At 31.4% G+C, this 13,711-nt stretch overlaps 2 long non-coding RNA genes across 2 annotated transcripts; one reads left to right on the top strand and one right to left on the bottom strand.

Moving 5' to 3' along the window:
* Window positions 1–921: 921 nt before the first annotated feature.
* Window positions 922–2,667, bottom strand: LOC106417869. The gene is made up of 4 exons (XR_001283497.3): window positions 2,347–2,667; window positions 1,436–2,270; window positions 1,242–1,350; window positions 922–1,166 (listed from the first exon to the last, which is right to left on the bottom strand). It is a non-coding gene; the product is annotated as an uncharacterized LOC106417869 (long non-coding RNA).
* Window positions 2,668–3,454: 787 nt separating this feature from the next.
* On the top strand, window positions 3,455–6,062 carry LOC111206785. Its single transcript, XR_002659052.2, has 2 exons — window positions 3,455–5,422; window positions 5,567–6,062. It is a non-coding gene; the product is annotated as an uncharacterized LOC111206785 (long non-coding RNA).
* The last annotated feature ends 7,649 nt before the right edge of the window (window positions 6,063–13,711 follow it).

Raw genomic sequence — 13,711 nt, 5'->3', positions numbered from 1 at the left:
AACCAAACAAGTTGTGTCCAATCTTTAGTGGCAGTTCTCGGTCTAACAGCCTCCCAAGTACGAGAGGAAGAAAAGACCTTACAAGTAACACCAGCAACCACCCAATCATACCTGTCGTTTCTAGCTTCAGCGTTTGGTGGATCAATTGTTGTGAGGTGAGCAAGGAGTTCTAAAGCGATGTCTGATCTTGCTGCAGGTAACCTCCATTGATTTTCTAAGCAAGCCTCTGAGACAGTAGCATGCAAGGGAACACGCAGGTTCCTCGGGCCAGAAGGACCAAAACGCGAGAATAGCTGCCCTAGTGGTGTCCAAACGTCAAACTAAAATCTAGCAGATTTTCAATTTGCAATGATCGTTTGACAGAATTGTAACGCCACATAATCTTATAAGCCTTGAGACGTTCTCAAATTACATGCCACTATTTTTTAACTGTGAACAAACACTTTAGCCTCAAACATGTAAAATTGTAAGTATCATTTCATAACAGTCATAACATACCCACTTGTTGCATCAAAGACTGTAGGTAGATGTGAGTTTTATTCAATTCCATGTGTGATTTAATCATATGTAATCCTTATGCTTTTCTTGCATAAAAAATCGACATTAGAGTTGGAACAAAAATCATATTCTTCTTAGTTGCGAGCTCTTTCATTAAGAAAATAGGTGAAATTGAGACACAACTAAAGAAGAGAAAGAAATAATATGTTACAATTTTTCTCTTTGTTTTGATCCAATATATATATACCAAAAAAAACAATCCAATTTTTATTAATCTGATTTGTATATCGGCCCTTGATAATTGTAATGTATGTGTAACTATATGTAAATCGAGGTTTCTGTTTGGAAATAATTTAAGGTATTAAAACAACTTGTTTTGTTCTCTTAAAGTCTCATCAACCGCCGACCATAACACATCTAAAATTAAAAAATGAAAACAAAATTTATTTAGTTTATTTCTAGCTGAAACTGTCCTGTTTAAGCATACATACATAACTGTCAGAAAAACATATATACATAGTGATTTGCAACTTGTTGGTTAATCATTGACTAGAAAAGACATATGATTCACTTCTCAGGTCGGTATGGTTCATCTCCATTGAGGCCATCTAACTAAGTGTCGTAGTCTTGTTTGACCCATTGGTTGAGTCATGCCACACCAACTCCAGCTATACACACACGCAAAAGATAGTAAATTTTACAATAACCACTTCTAACAGACAAAGATTCAGAATAACTCATACACATCTCTCCTATGATCACTTTATCGCCTTCTTAGCCACATTCTTCAGCGATTTGTTCACACCCCAAACATCAAGCACGTGCTGAAACCTTATCTATGATTTCATGAACCTGACAAAAAAAATTTGCTTTGACATTGGTAAGTGACACTTGATTAGTTATATTATTTAAATATTGGTTGTAGCTTAACTCGTACCGCCAGTTAGTCATGTGGACAAACCGTTGAGTCTCGGCTCCAACTACATGCCAGAGCCATGTACAGTCATTGCGGAATATATTAAACTTAGTAATGGCTGATTGTCGTTTCTTATCTATCTTCTTAGCTACATGGAACTATTTCTTATTTGCTTCATGGAACAGGCCTACAACCACGTCACCAAAAGTAAATAAAGCAATCAATAAACCTCTTAAGCATAGTGCTTAAACCGCCTTGTCTTTTCCCAGTGTAATCATCGCCGAGCAGTAAACTAAGAAGCTCGAAGACATAAGTTTGAGGACTGATCTCTTCAAAGGCCTCACGGTTTGAGCACATAAACTGGACTGGCTCCTTCCTCCTGCCAAAAAGAACCAAAACCCCTAGTCCAAGCTCTAGGCAAGGCAAAAGCTTCAACAAAAACTTTCACTTTACTCAATTTTGAGGATTTAAACGAAGAAACCAATTTTAAATTCAAAAACTTTTTCCAAGGTACATCAGTGATGATTGTAGCTTCTTCATACTTAATAGACCTTCCGTTGTACTCTCTTTTAGACCGAGAATTCAATAAATTAAGGAGTCGTCACTGAAACCAAATTGGGTGGGTTGAAAAGCTATTCTCCTAAAACCTTTTAGATATCAGAAAATCAGATTATATAGTGATAAACAGGAGAGAAAATGTTGGTTAAGGACTGAACAAAAAGGTAGTACAAACCGGTGGGAATGAGAACATATGATGGCGAAGAGAACAAAGTGGTAGTGCGGTGGTGAAATTGAAGTCGAAGACGGAGAGGAGGTTTGCTACGCGGAGCTTTGGCCTCAGTGGCGATCAGAAAATCTGCAACGGGAAGAGGCGATTGAAGTTTATTTCAACAGTAATAAAAACTATAAACCAAATGAAAATTAGGAAATACCTTTGGGTTATTCGTTGGCTAGTATGAAGAATTAGGGGTAATGAAATCGGTGTTGGAGCCTGGAGAGGGATCATTGAAGTCGACGTAGTGGGTTTAGTAGTGGCAGGAGGAAATTAATGTAATCGTTTTAAGGTTTTGTTATAAATTTTATAATTACTAGTGTTTAGTCCCGTACTACAATCCTTACTTTTAATATGTATTAACACTATACATTTTCTGGTTAAAAATGTACTAACACCACATATGGTAGATAACATATCTAGAAGAGTGTTAATTTGTATTTATATTAAGCCATAAATTGTAGATAATGTATATCTAGAAATTATAATAACTTAAGTTATTATAAGCTTACGTCTGTTTACAATATTATTTTTGATCTCGTCCACACATCACCACTAATATGTTATCTTCATGTTTGTTAATGTCGAGATGAACTCTAGTTTTTCTTTTGCACTATATACATGATAAATTTAAGATTCACCCAAAAAATTCAATAACATTAAAATTTTCCATGTTAACTTAAAGAAAGTGGTAAAATATTTACTTGCATTTCTACGGTCTTGAGTATTAAATTTCGTTGTGCAGCCGCAATTCCTTTTTCCTTTCTCCTTCGATGAAAAATCCATAAAAAACTTCAAAATGAATCATATAAGAAAAGAAATAAGAGAGTGTTATTTCGAGAAGCAGAAAAAAATGAATTTGAATAAAAAATAGTCTTAAAGCTCTATTGATTTTTGTTTCTACATTCAAATATAGAAAATGATGAAGAGATAAAACGATGATCAGAATAAAAGAGAAGATAGATAAAAAAAAACAGTTAATTTAAAAATTATATAAAGGATATGAAGCAGTTAAATTGTGCTATGAAATGAGGGATCGTGGTCCCAGTGGAGTTCTTTTTTTTTAACAGTCCCGTGGAGTTCTTTTATTAGGAACAGTTATTTAACTTATTTTATCAATTAAATTAATTTTGTAAATGATTGAGATTTTTTATTCTTATTTTTTAAACATAAGCCACGTGTCAAAATTTTGTTGGTCAACTGACTTCTGCTTTAGTATATAAAAGATGAGACTAATACTAAGGATTAGAAAAAATACTATACATAAAAACTAAACACAATCCGGAATAAGAAATGAAAAGTAAAAAGAGAAGAAAGTTAAATACATCAACAGTCCAACACCAATCGAATCAATGCCAACATTATACATGTTCTTATATACTAATTTAATGTATTATTAAATAAGTCTTAAAAATTTTATTTTCCTAAGATTTTTTAAAAAGGAGAACATTCTATTTTATAAATCACCTTTTTATTTACAATTAAAAAATAATATTAAATACTCTTTTACAATTTTGTTTAAGATTTTAGAAAAGGTAAATTACTGTCATATAATCTAGTACAATTATCATATAATCTAGTACAATTATCTTCTCTTTAGAATTTTAGAAAAAATATATTGCTATCAAATAATTATTTTTAGTTATTAATAAATATTAAATTGCTATTTTTACAATTCGTATCAATACTAGTTTTACATTTTTTTTTTGTTAATTAAATAATTTTTATTATCATGTTCATCATCAAACACTCTTTTAAAAATATTATCAAATAAAATTTTACAATTCTCTTTTGGTTAGGACTTAAAAATATTATAAAAATTTTTTTTATTTAGGATTTTTTTTTATCAAATAATCTTTTGCAATAATCTTTTGATTAGGATTATAATAAAGAAAAATTACTATTAAATAATAATTGCACCACACTGAGCCATCCTACGAAATCTACACCTAACAATAATTACACCACAATGAGTCAATCCTACGAAATTTACACCTGACAGTACTCTTTTCACCATGTTTAAGATCTTCTGTAAGTTTATCTTCTAATATTTTTTGCATAATACGCACCTTCTTGAGACTCGAAAGTCAAATCTCATAGTGTAAAAACATCCACAAACTCTTAATCAAACCTATAGATTAAGGAGACTCCCACTAAAATAACAAATTATGTAAATTTGTAAGGAATGGAAATATGGCTAAGTGATCAGAGTAATGTGGTATGGGTCTTTTAAATGAAGTATAAGTGATGCCAAATTAGATGGCAAGTTATACCAGTTTTTTTATAACGGCTTTCATATTATTTTTTTAAATATACAACAGCTGGAAATTAAAATAAATAAATAAAACAAAACACAACCAAGTTAATCACTACCAACCGGGGCCAAAAGTCAAAACCCTAAAAAGCAGAGAAGGCAAAAGTAGTGACGGCCATGGAACCCACCAGAACCTCCTCACTAGAAAGCGTCACGTCGACTGCGTTTTAGCTCCTAAGCCAGAGTACCGAATCTGTACAAACCGGAAGATGGAGCCACTTCGGATAGAAAGGAACCCCGGAGAAAAAAGGACGCATGACCACTAGACGCGACATAGAGACACCATCGGAAAAGCAAACTTGGAAAGAAAAGGAGAAAGCACGAAGAGGATAAGGAGAACACCGGAATCAGTTGGCTTTGCCGGTACGGATCATGAGCTTGAGGAGATCTAGATCCCCCCCCCCCCCCCCCCCCAAACCCCCTCGCCTCCAAAGCCCACCGTCACGAGCTCAGTCCACCGTCTTCGAAGCGAACCTGCAAGCTGATAAAGGAGCCACTTAAGGTCCAGATCTGGAGAAGTGTGCCACCTCAACGTCAAGCCCCCGCCCAAAATAATACTCGAACCACCACGCCTATTCGTCATAGAACACTTAACCACCTTGGATCTACAGCAGATAATCAAGGAGAGCTTGGGGTCCACGCGCTAGAAATGACCCCTCAGACATGTATCGTGAAGCTAGAGGCCCAAACAAACCTCCAGACCGCCGCGCAAACCACCACCGCCTTGCAAAAACCACCTTCCTCAAACGCCTTTGGGTAGTAACACTTGAAATGAGACTCAGCTAAAGGAGGGGGGAAAGACACAGAAAGGGGGCCCTCTCACGACAGCCACCGAAGAGGCAATGTGAGTTCGCCAGGAAAGCTCAGAGAGAGAGTGAGAGAGAGAGAGATTAACAAGTCAGAGAGGAAGAAGTTAAACGAGGTAAATAAATATATTCTATAAAATTTTGCAATCACGTCAAGTTCGCCCCAGTTTTTCTCTAAGGCGCCGTTATCGACGAAGCTTACATCGCTCGGTGGCGTCGCCTCTTCTCTCCCTTTTTCACGCTCCTTTTGACTTATGTAGATCTCCATTCTCTTTGCTTGGATTGTACGACATCAAGGATGATCCGATCTCTCTTACCCTCGTGTCAGTGTCAGGGGAGCTTCAGATCCTTCCTCTGCTTCGTCGTCTCTATACTCTTCTCGTGCTCACTCCGATTGTGCTCCTCTGAGATAATTTCTTGGGTTGAGAATGCACAGTTGGATTGATCTCAGACCTTAGACCGTCGCATCGCCGACATGAATCTCACTCAACAAGGCATGTTCTCTTCCACTCTTGGCCGTCTCTGCACTTTGCACATCAGAGTTTGCACTATCCGACAAAGACCAAAACGATCTACTCCCGAGATAGGCCTCTTTTGTGTTCGGATGGGATTGGAAAGCTCAATAAGCCTTACATGCCCCAATCTCAAAATATCTTGTACACATTGCAATATTTCTCTTGCACGAACGGTGTCTTGTGTTCTCAGGTACCAGCGATAGTATTTATTTATATATTTATTAGAATCTTAAATTTCATATTCCAAAAACCCTAAGTCTAGATTAGTTAATCATAGGGCTATAAGTGTCTTCTACCCTTCATTAAAAGTGAGGGTAAAAGTGATTAGCGTAGACATGAAAAATAGTACTATGAATGTAGTATTTGTGGTAATTTCCCTAAAATTTAGTACATATACTATTTAAAAATATGTTATTAGAAAACTATGAAATTTTAATAATTCATTTAAAATATTAATGACAAATCAAATTTTAATTATAACCAAATATTTTGAGAAAAAAATATAAAATATTACCAAAAATTAAAACATTTTTTATAAAATAATTTATTAATGTAGTAACAAAAAAAAATTCAAAATTCAAGTCATCTTCCAAACTCAAAAAAATAGTTGTGTAATTTTCCAACGTTTTCTTGACAAAATATATAATTTTGAAAATAATCATTCAAACTCAAAACAATAATATTTCAAATTTACAAAAGATAAAACCATAGATAATAAAGAATAACTTTTTAAAATACAACACAAAAAAAAACTAAATTTGTTGTAAAAACTAAAGTAATCTTAATTAAAATACAAAATTAATATCATAACATCCAAAAATATATTATATCAATAAAATTTACTAAATTAATATAATATATGCTGCTATATATAAAATTTACTAAAATAATAGGGCTATATTATTTAAACAAAACAATGTTTTTACTTATAAATTCCAGTAAAATACTAAAATGATATAAGTTAAAGTATATATTTTTAAACACAACACGTAAATATAAATTATTTTAAAGATACATATTTTCTATAATATAAATAAATATATTTTAAAAATATATTTTATGCCAAATGTATAAATTAAAGAAAAAAAACATTTTTTGAAAGAGGTTTTCTATTTGATTTTTTCAGATTGTTATTTTATTGTACGTAACTCAAAAATATATTCGTAAGTGATAAAAATTAATAACAAAGTAAAATGTATTAAACAAATCACTATATATTAATAATGTTGAATTAGAAATATAAACAATAATATTATAAAGTTACACAATATAACGCTAAAATGGAAATAACATATATTTAAAATATTTGTAGTAATATCAAATACATTTATAAAATAAAATGGAAAATATCCGCATAGACGTGCGAGTCAAAATATAGTTTTAGTTAAGATTCAGGTTTTTTATTTACGATGAAAAGTTATAGCGGTAAAAACTAAAAAGTATAGAACGAGAATCGCTTTGGTCTACATTTTTTACTTTAGAAACTATTGTTTAAAAACATTTTAAATATAAAATATTCAAAATGATCCGCTAGTGTTCAAAAACATTTTAAATATCAAACATTTTAGAAACTATTGTTTAAATACATTTTAGAAACTATTGTTTAAAAACATTTTAAACTAGCCGTGATCCGCTAGTGTTTCTTAAACTTGACATGATATCTAACAAGCACACATAAAATATTCATGTTATTCTTTTATCTTAATACTCGTGTATTGTAATTTTCTCTTAAAAATTGTAAGAAAAAAATGTGTACCTCTTGCTGTAGAACTTTAGTTGATTGTATTAGGTTAGATGAATAGAATAATTCTCATATATATAGTGGAAGCAAATTAGTCGAGAAAAATATTAATTTTTTGTATAGTTCAACTTACGTTAACAGAGATTTGCCATTTTTTTTATTTTCCATTTTGTTCCTTGCCAATATAAATAGAGAATATTTTTCTTCTATTATTTCCTAAATAGAAATGAATGAAAAGGAATTGTATATGTTCCTTATATATCAAAAAAAGAAGGAATGAATAGGAATGCAGTGTTCCCTCTCGTTCCATTCTTTCGTAGCGGTCACCAGTCAGACAACATTGGTAGTAATTATGATGACGAGAATGTAAAATAGCGATTGAAACACATCTCATTGGTATAGTTTGATAAAAGAGTGTAAAATGGAGAGTGAAACACATCATGGAAGGTTATTTAAAGACTTAGATCGAGGCAGCAGCATTGTCACCACCACTTCAAGTTATATTCATTCGGCAACAATCTTCTTATCTAATTTAAAAATTGTGAATAGTAAATCCAATTTCACCATATAAGTTAAATTAAATTATATTAAATTGTAATCATAACTTTAAAATAAGTCATCAAAGCTACAAACCAACATAAAAGTAAAGACAAATGTCTTTGGGATGAGGATGGAATTCTTAATTTAGAAAGTCATTGTTGGTTTATATGATTTAAATATAAAGTTCCGATGATGGTTTGTTTAAGAAGATTGTTCTTCATTCTAGTTTGATCTGTTATATTTTTAATTTATAATGTATTTTTTTATGAACTGGTTTCGTGAATAATATTATTTTTACATTTGGATCAATTTTTTATTCAATTTTATTTCTATTATGAAACTGTTCAATTGGTATTACAACTCACTAATTCTAAATTTAAAACAAAGTTTAAATCGGTTATAAATTTTAAAACTGTTTTATACAAAAAAACTAAATACATAAGATAAATTTTATTTTTAATCATAACTAGGTTAACTCTTACACCTCTTAGCATTCTGTATATATATATATGATTTCCAGTAATAATAAACAACAAATTGTGAGTTAAATTATTTGAAATTTGTTAGACACAAAGCAATGAATAAATACTAGCCAATTTAATAGTTTAAAATCAATTGTAATATATATAAAAACAAGTTATATTCAAATATATGTGAAAATTTTAAATTTAACTGAAACATATACGAATACCCCGGGACACTAGGAAAATCCCTAGTATTCAAATAAAATACATATATATATATAGGGATTTGCCAAAAGTGACTCAAAACTTGATTTTGAATACAATAGTGTACCGCAAATTCAATCAAATGCAAAAAGAACCCAAAAGCCTAGTGAAATTACAACAGCCCCCTTATGAACAAACAAAAAACATGTATTCAGTTTTACCGTTATAACTCTCCGTTAGAGAAGACTTACAAAGAAGTCTTCTCTAAGAAGACTTTTTTGTAAGTCTTCTCGTTCAGTAGATCTTAAAAATAATTATATAAAAAATATTTTGATGGGTAAAAAAATGAAATCATGTAATAATAAACATTTCTCAATGATGTAAATTTAGTTCATCTGAAATTGAATTATTTTCAACATAGGTGAGTGAATGTATATTGGCTCATGAGTCATTGGTTTAGGGTTCGGTAACATATGTTATAGTATTGTATGTATCTTTAGGGTTAGATTCTGAAATCATACCTTCATTTTTTTTTTTCAAATTGACCCTTATATGTTTAGTAACTATCTAATAATTTGATTTAAACATTTTCTAAGTTTCTTTTAAGTTTAAGAAAGTATTTTTTGCAGGTTTTTCATTACATGGTTCTCATCTTTCACTCATTCAAAGGTAGATCTATAAATGTTGGATATGTATTATTGTGTGCTTTATATATTATATTCTAAAAAGCTATAGATTCAACATATTGTGACTGTTTTGTTTATTATTTAAGCATTAAAATTATATTTTTGAAGCTTTTATCTGTTTTGAAGTCATTTGAATGTTTTTGAATTTGTAGGTTTTTCAGATCTGAGACTTACGTTGAAAGACTTCTCAGAAGACTCTCGGAAGACTTCTAGACAAGTCTTCTAATGCATTTTATGCTAGAAGACTTCCCACGAAGTCTTCAGGAAGTCTTCTTCCCAAAGTAGTACAAATTTTGGATATGTATTTTTTGTGTTTTATATATTGGATTCTAAAAAATTATAAATTCAACCTAATGTGACAGTTTTTTGTTTATTATTAAGCATAAAAAAATGTTTTTGAAGTTTTCTCTGTTTTGAAGCTATTTAAATGCTTTTGAATATGTAAAATTTTCAGATCTAAATCAGACTTTGGAGGACTTCCTAGAAGACTCTTGGAAGATTCTCGGAAGTCTTCTAATGCATTTTATGCTAGAAGACGTCCCACGAAGTCTTCAGAAAGTCTTCCAAAGTTTTCTGCTCAAAGTTATACAAATTTTGGATATGATTTGTGTGTTTTATATATTAGATTCTAAAAAATTATAGATTCAACCTTATTTGATTGTTTTATTTATTATTTAAGCATAAAAAATATTTTTGAAGATTTCTCTGTTTGAAGCCATTTGAATGCTTTTGAATATGCAGATTTTTCAGATATGAATTAGACTTTGGAAGATCTCTTAGAAGACTATTGGAAGACTCTCAGAAACTCTCTGAAGACTCTTCGCAGAAGTCTGCTAATGTATTTTATGGTAGAAGACTTCCCACGAAGTCTTCGGGAACTCTTCCAAAGTCTTATGCCCAAAGTGGTACAAAGGGATGATGTCAACTGGAGACCAAGCTTATCTATGTTGATGAATGATATCTAGTTTCATGTGTAGTAGTTTTGTTTATGGTCTGTTTTATGATTTGTATGTGCACTATTTAGTTGTGAATTTTTTTGTAAACTTAAAGAAATGTTAATCAAAATAATTTTTTTTAGTCATTCTACCCACTCATAACAAAACACAACATCTCAAAAACTTAGTCAAATTTACTAAAATTAGGAGAGAAGACTTCACAAAAAATCTTAGTCAAATTCACAAAAGATCAAACTTGAATTTTAAATGAAAGTTGAAATTTTTTAAATTTCATGTAAGTTAAAAATTATATCTTATGATCTAAAAAGACACATTAAACCACATGACTTGATCTTCTTGAAGTTACTTAACACTTTTGAAAGTTAACACTTATGAGGAAGACTTACAGAAGGCTTCTTCGTTTAGCTAGAAACATTATTAAACATAAATGTTTGTAACTTCATATTTATCACCAATTAAGCTATGAATTCGACTCAGTAGTCCCAATATGGACTAATAAATATGAATTAGAAAGAAAATATTCAAAATTCATTTTAATTTTGGATAAATTTGAAATTTAATAAATATTTACGTAGAAGACTTCTTTTGAAGTCATCCATGGAAGACTTCAAAAGAAGTCTACCCTGTGTAGACTTCAAAAGAAGTATTTTGTTTAGATCATTTTTGCAATTGCAAATTTACGAAGGAAGACTTCTTAATAAGTCTACTTTACAGAAGACATCTTCGGAAGTCTTCCTTTGTAAATATTGGTTTACTTTTGAAATTGAATTTTTTCGGATAAACAGGTTACTTTTGAATTTGACAGAAGTTGGTCAGAATTTTAACATTTTGTAGAAGACTTCTAGGGAAGTCTACCTGGAGAATACTTCAAAAGAAGTCTTCCGGAAGTCTTCTCAATATTGCAAGAAATCTGCTGGGTTACTTTTGCAATTGACTATATTTTACTTTTCGAGAGAAGACTTCTTTAGAAGTCTTTCGTCGGATGACTTCTCTATAAGTTTTCTCTCGCGGGCAAAGGTTTGACCAAAACCCATAATTAAACTCGAGAAGACTTCTTCATTGATATTAAATGTTTTACTATTATTTTTCAATTTTAAAAGTAACTCACGCATACATCTTCCGGCATTGAGAAGACTTAGAGAAGACTTTCAGAAGACTTTTGTAGAAGTTTTCCTCAGGAAGACTTCCTTAGAACTCTTCTACAAAAAGTCAAATTTCTGATGAACTTCGGTCAAATTTAAAACTAACATGTTTATCCGAGAAGACTTCCTTAGAAGTCTTCTCTTAGAATTTTGAAATTTTATGTTTACAAAGGAAAGTTAGAATATTTCTAAGGAACTCTTCTATTAAAACACACACAAAAGGTCAATTGCAAAACTAACCTATGCATTGACCAGAAGACTTCTAAAGAAGTTTTCTTCGTCGAACAGATCTGAAAAATAAAATGTGGTTCGCGATTTCATACCTTGAACTCGTGAGATGACTTGTGTGGTTTCTCCAATCACCCAGAACTTCACCACAACAGCTACCTACTCGTTAATCAGAGCGTATGAACCTTACATAATTTGTAATCAAAATCTTCAATTTGTTTGATGAATTTTGAGAGAAAGTGTAAGATATGTGGTTTGTGTGGATAGGAAATGAGAAAGGATGAGAAAAAAAACTTAAGGGCATTAACACTCTCAATTTGGTAGTTCATGGTGGTTGAAGTATTGATGTCAATGGCAAAGTTGTAAATATTTGGTGAAGATAAGAATGATAAGGTAAAAGCATTATTTTCGGAAAAAAAAAAAGAAAAAAAAGTAATGACATTTTCGTGAATAACTGGAACTTCTAGGGTGAATAAGACAAAACAAAGTTTCAAAAAAAACATAGGTTATTTTTGTGTTTGACTTGAAATTTTGAGTCATTTTAACCCCACATATATATATTTATTTATCTTAAATATTTATTTAATTTAACTTGATCAAATCATTAAAATTATATATATTATTTCAAAATATGTTTTCTTTCAACTTCAAAATATGTTAAAAAAAAATACTTACTTAACAAATATTTTATTAAAAAAGGTTATGTGCAAGGTGTGACTTATTACCTAGTGTGTTATATATTTGATGAACATAAAGTGTTCTCTCTTGTAAAACCGTTGATGATAAAATCTCAACCAAAATGTAGAAGAATTTCGTGCAAATGGTTCTTGGCCCACTAGTCCAAGTAATTGAGGTTTCATTTCTATGGTTTTGGAATATACAATGTTAATAATAAAGGGGTTTTCAAAGGGTTTTCATATTAATTTTTGGGAATTTATAAAATCTGCAAGATAAAAAAATAACAGTTGTAAAGAAAAATTAAAGCCCACTAAGAACCCAAGAGTTGGGTTGACTGACAATAGAGATTGAGCAGAAAAGCTCAAAAGCGGTTCAATAGCTGAAACGAAAACTCGAATGCCGCAGTCTCTGCCAAACGAATCTGGAGGTACCACACCGACGAAGAAGATATTGAACCACTGCGAAGCCACTACCTAATTCTAAACTGAAGACACGCCACTGAAAGAGCACCATGGAGACCACCGAAGAAGCACTACCACTGACGCAGCCACCACCAGTCCTCCGTTCAAGTACAAGTATATTGTTTCACAAAACTTGATTATCAAATATAGAAACACACACACAAATCAATAAGACGTCTTTTTATTCAATCACTCAAGCTTTGAAATCACAATATCAAAGTCAATCACAAAACTCATAAGTGTAACCACAAGTCGGTATTTACTTATATAGAATCATATATTCTTAATCTCATATGGATAACCACAATCACATATATCCTAATCACTTTATTCAAACCAAATCTCAATGTGATTAGGATAGGTTGCTTGCAACTCAAGCTAACTTCAAGTTTATTAAACCAACATTCTCCTCCTTAAACTTGAAGTCATCTTCTTCCACCATTTGAACACCAATCAGCTTCCTCATCTCTGCAAATTTTATTCTTCCAAGGGACTTTGTCAATACATCAGCTCTTTGTTCACTACCCGCAACATGCTCAACTTCCACTTGATCATTCTCGACACATTCACGGATAAAATGAAATCTTCTATGTATGTGCTTACTCCGTCCATGAAATACTGGATTTTTGGACAGAGAAATCGTACATTTGTTATCGACCTTTATGACCACTTTGCTGCTTGCTTGGCCGATAACTTCTCCTAGAAGGTCTTGTAACCATATGGCTTGTTTAGCTGCTTCTGTTGCCGCCATGAACTCGGCTTCGCAAGAAGATAATGCAACTATCTCTTG

This window comes from Brassica napus, chromosome C6, assembly GCF_020379485.1.
Source record: "Brassica napus cultivar Da-Ae chromosome C6, Da-Ae, whole genome shotgun sequence".
NCBI classification, from domain to species: domain Eukaryota; kingdom Viridiplantae; phylum Streptophyta; class Magnoliopsida; order Brassicales; family Brassicaceae; genus Brassica; species Brassica napus.
Note: the sequence above shows the minus strand (reverse complement) of the source record. Positions and strands in the feature narration are given on the sequence as shown.